The sequence below is a fragment of the Somniosus microcephalus genome, unplaced genomic scaffold (assembly GCF_052327205.1).
Source record: "Somniosus microcephalus isolate GS21.2 unplaced genomic scaffold, FLI_Smic_1.0 unresolved_chr5, whole genome shotgun sequence".
Classification (NCBI taxonomy): domain Eukaryota; kingdom Metazoa; phylum Chordata; class Chondrichthyes; order Squaliformes; family Somniosidae; genus Somniosus; species Somniosus microcephalus.
The window spans coordinates 32908206-32913467 of record NW_028225183.1 but is presented as its reverse complement, the minus strand read 5'-3'; the positions used below and the strand labels follow the sequence as shown (position 1 = coordinate 32913467).

At 44.1% G+C, this 5262-nt stretch overlaps 1 non-coding gene across 1 annotated transcript; it reads right to left on the bottom strand.

Moving 5' to 3' along the window:
• Positions 1-4872: 4872 nt before the first annotated feature.
• Positions 4873-5031, bottom strand: LOC147087821 (U1 spliceosomal RNA). The gene has a single exon (XR_015075471.1). It is a non-coding gene; the product is annotated as a U1 spliceosomal RNA (small nuclear RNA).
• Between the last annotated feature and the right edge of the window lie 231 nt (positions 5032-5262).

Here is a 5262-nt window from a genome sequence, read left to right as displayed (position 1 = left end):
CGAACCAGTGCATATAGTATATTTGGATTGACAAAAGGCATTCGATAAGTTGCCAGATAAAAGTTTATTACACAAGTTTAGGGCTGATGGCTTGGGGGTAATTTAGTAGCATGGAGAGAGGATTGGTTAAAGGATAGAAAAAAGAGAGTAGGTCTAAACGGACCTTTTTCAGGTTAGCAGGAAGTAAGTAGTGGGGTATCGCAAGGAGCAGTGTTGGGGCCTCAGCTATTTACAATTTATATTAATGATCTAGATGAATGGACCGAGAATAATGTATCCAAGTTTGCTGATGACACAAAGCAGGGTGGGACAGTAAGCTGTGAGGAGAACACAAAGAGGAAGCAATGGGATATAGTTAGACTAAGTGAGTGGGCAGTAAGTTGACTGATGGAGTATAATGTAGAGAAATGAGAGGTTATTCACTTTGGTAGGAATAATAGAAAAACAGAATATTTTTTAAATGGCGAGAAACTTTGAAATGTTGGTGTTCAGAGAGATGTGGGTGTCCTCATGCAAGAAACACAGAAAGTTAGCATGCAGGTGCAGCAAGCAATAAGGAAGGCAATTGGCATGTTGGCCTTTATTGCAAAGGGATTGGAGTATAAGATAAGGAATTATTGATACCTTTGTACAGGGCCTTGGTGAGGCCACACCTGGAGTACTATGCACAGTTCTGATCTCCTTATCAAAGGAAGGATATACTTGCCTTGGAGGCGGTGCAACGTAGGTTCACTAAATTGATTCCTGGGATGAGAGTGCTGCCACATGATGAGAGATTGTGTAGAATGGGCCTATGCTCTCTGGAGTTTAGAAGAATGAAGGTGATCTCTTGAAACAATAAAGATCCTGAAGGGGATTGACAGGGTAGATGCTGAGAGGGGTATTCCACTGGCTGAATTGTTTGGAATAAGTGGGCATAGTCGCAGGTTAATGGGTAGTCCATTTGAGACTGAGATGAGGAGGAATTTGTTCACTCAAAAAGTTGTGAATCTTTATAATTCGCTGCCCCAGAGGGCTGAGTCTCTGAGTATATTCAAGGCTGAGATAGATATATTTTTGGACGCTCTGAGAATCAAGGGATAAGGCGATCGGGCGGGAAAGATGACTTGAGGTCAATGATCCGCCATGATCTTATTGCATGACGGAGCAGGCTCTATGGGTCGTATGGTCTAATACTGCTCTTACTTCTTAAGTGCTTATGTTCTTATATTATTTTGTTAATCCTCTCTGCTCTAAGGAGAACAATACCAGGCTATCCAATTTCTCCAAATAACTGAAATCCCTTAACCCTGGTAGCATTCTCGTAAATCTTCTCTGAGCCCTCTCCAAGGCCTTGCCATCCTTCACAAAGTGTATGCCCATATCTGAATGCAATACTCCAGCTGATGCTAACGAGTGTTTTATGAAGATCATAAAGCCATCAGTCGTGTTTTTTTTAACGCTCTTAGACCTATTAGAATTATTATTTAATGTGGCCACGTTTGATTTAAATCTTTGATTTCTCTGACAGCCACTTTTTTTTTCTCCTTCCTGTCTTTTGCTTTTGACCTTGTTTCCCATTCCTCTGTCGCCCTGCTCAGGTACCCACCCCCTGCCATTTTAGTTAAACCCCGCCCCCACAGCACTAGCAAAGACTCTCCCTAGGACATTGGTTCCAGCCCTGCACAGGTGCAAACCGTCCGGTTTGAACTGGCCATACCTCCCCCAGAACCGGTTCCAATATCCCAGGAACATGAATCCCTCTCCCTGGCACCATTGCTCTAACGACGTATTCATCTGAAGCATCCTTCTATTTATACTCTGACTAGCACGTGGCGCTGGTAGCAATCCTAAGATTACTAACTATTCGGTCCTGTTTTTTAATTTATCTCCTAAATCCCTATATTACGCTTATAGGACATCACCCCGCTTTTTAACTATATCGTTGGTGCCTATATGCACCACAACAACTGGCTGTTCACCCTCCCCTTCCAAGATGTTCTGCAACCGCTCGGAGACATCCTTGACCCTTGCACCAGGGAGGCAACACACCAACCTGGAGTCTCGTTTGTGGCCGCAGATACGCCAATCTATTCCCCTTACAATAGAGTCCCCTATTACTATAGCTCTACCCCTCTTTTTCATTCCATTCTGTGGAGCAGATCCAACCCTGGTGCCAGGAAGTTGGCTGCTGCTGCCATCCTCTGATAAGCCATCCCCCCCAACAGTACTCAAAGTGGTGCATCTGTTGGAGAGGGGGATAGCCACAGGGGACCCCTGCACTACCTGCCTGGGCCTAGTATTCTGCCTGTTGGTAACCAGTTCCCTTTCTTCCTGTCCAAAGTCTACCTGCGGTGCATCCAACTCCGTAAACGTGCTATTCGCGATTCCCTGAGCATCGTGAACGCTCCACTATGCATCCAATCGCAGCTCCAGTCCCGCAATAACTTCGTCCAGCATGGTCAATGCTTCCAGTAAGGCTTGCTCCTGTTCCATTTCAGTCTTGCCTTAAATCAAAATGATGTCCTGTAGCAGGGAATATCACCAGGACCTTCTAATAACCGTGGCGTTTTCCTGAGCAAACAACATGAGAGGGCTGTCCTATGATGAGAGATGAGCCTATACCCTCGGGAGTTTAGAAGAATGAAAGCTGATCTCATTGAACCATACAAGATTCTGAAAGGGATTGAAAGGGTAGATGCTGAGAGGTTGTTTCCCTTGGCTGGAGTGTCTAGAACTTGGGGGCATAGTCTCAGGATAAGGGTTAGGCCATTTAAGACCGAGATGAGGAGGAATTTCTTCACTCAGAGGGTTGTGCATCTTTGGAGTACTCTGCCCCAGAGGGATGTGAAGGCTGAGTGTTTGCGTATATTCAAGGCTGAAATAGATAGAGTATTACGGCTCAATGGGCCACATGGCTCTAACCACACACACTCATCAATACAGAAAGAAGTAATGGAAAAGGTTTACTTCTCTAAAAATCCTGCTGCCGGTATCATGACTCGCACCAAGTTTCGTTCACCGACCACCCACTGTGCTCCCTGACCTGCATTGTGTTATGGACCAGCAACGCCTCGATTTCAAAATTCTCTTGTTTTCAAATCCCTCCACGGGCTCGCCCCTCCTTTTCCATGGAAACTCCAACCAACAAACAGACTAAAACCAATACACACTTCAAGGCCATGCAGAAACGCAGCGCGCTGCAGGTCACATGCATCCGGCGATCCGGCATTTAAAGAGAAAAAAAGGTGCATGTGCTGAATTTTGAATAGGTCGCACAGCCCGTTGATGGGGTCGGGCGGGACAAAGCAACAAATTAGAGGGCCCATTGCCTATAACTCCCCGAGATCATATAATAGAATGGTTGCAGCACAGAAGGAGGCCATTCGGCCTGTCGAACGCGTGCCGGCACTCTGAAACAGCACTTCAGCTATTCCCACACCCCCACCCTTTCCCCGCAGCCCTGCAATTTTTTTCCTTTCAGGTCCATATCCAATTCCTTTTGAAAGCCACAAATGAATCTGCCTGCAGCACCCTTTCAGGCAGTGAATTCCAGAAGCTATCCACACGATACATAAACAATTTTCCCTCATGTTGCCTTTGATCTCTGTGCTCCTGCAATTCGGGCCTCTTGTGTATACCTATTTTATTTGCTTCACCTTTGACGGGTGTGCTTTCAGCTGCCTAGGCCCTAAAATCAGGAATTCCCTCCGGAAACTGGGCCACTTCTCTGTCTCTCCTCCTTTAAGACGCTCCTTAAAACCTAATTTTTCGACCAAGCTTTTGGGCATGTGTCCTAAAATCTGAAATACAAAAGCAAAGTACTGCGGATGCTGCAATTCTGAAATAAAAACCGAAAATGCAGCAAATACACAGCAAGTCCTGCAGCATCTGTGGAGAGAGTAACAGAGTTGTTGGAGAGAAGAGCAGAACTTCATCAATGTGGGCATTCTTAAAACAGAACTGGCAGTAAATTAAACAGTAATACAGTTCTGACGAAGGGTCATCGACCTGAAAAGTTAACCCTGTTTTTCTCTCTCCACAGATGCTGCATGACCTGCTGAGTATTTCCAGCATTTTCTGTTTTTATCACCTAATAACTTCTTGAGCGGCAGGGTGTGAAATTTTGTTTGATAACGCTCCTGTGGAGTGCCTTGGGACGCTTTACTACATTAATAGTGCTATATAAATACACGATAACAAGTCAATAAGGAGGAACTATTTCCAGTGTCAGTTACAGGGGCATCAGATTTAAGAAAATTTGCAAAAGAACCAGTAGGATGTTTCCCCGCCTCGCCCTCGAGAAGGTGCAGAAAAGTGATGCAGCAAATTGTTGTGAGTGCCTGCAATGCCCTGCCTGAAAGGGTGGTTGAAGAAATTGAACAGTAATATGGAAAAGTTAATTTGGATAATATTTGAAGGTAAAATAATTGCAGTGGTTTAGTGAAAGAACAGAGGAATATGATTAATTGGATAGCCCTTTGAAAGAGACAGCAGAGGAACGTTGGGCAGAATGACGTGGTTGTGTGCTGTTTCATTGTTTCTGTAGTTAACAAGGTTAAACATTTTGCCAAAGTGCAGATTCGGCAGGCAGATTTGAAATTCTGGTTGTACACAGTGTGGACTTGTAAGTGTAAATAATTTTTGATTTTTTGTGCAAAATATGTAATTTCTTAGTTGTAAGGATGAATATCAATGTGAACGTAGAGAGAAATTGAAATGTAAGCTTTGGGAATCGCTTATGAGTCAATTTGAATAGGCTGTGTTTTGGAGGAAGGCCCTTTTGTATCACAGCTCCCTCTGCCAGGAATAAAGCAAAGTTAACATTGAACGCAAAATAACAGTGCATTTGAGAACTTAGTTGAAAGTCTAACTTTAATTGTAAAGCCAAGGGGGAGCAGGAACGCAGTATTCACTATCACAAATTTTGCAGTCGAGTATCCCGCATTTGAGGACATCGCAGGCGTCAGCACACCCGAAATGCATAGGCTAGACTCGTCCTGTTAAAATCACCTTCATGATCATGGTCACTCTCCCCTGCCAGGTAAGTATGCTTTCCATTGGCACACATTGCCTTGCCACATCATTCACTGCCTCTTACCGTCTCAACGATTACTTTTTATTAACCAAAATTCCCCCTTCATTCAGGAAGTGCTGCTGTTTTCTCATGTCGATTCTGCTAAAATATTGCAATATATAATGATATACCCTTTGACATAACGCTGCAATAATTAAGAGCCAGGCATTTATATTTGCATGTTGCCCTGAAAAGGAAACGAATGC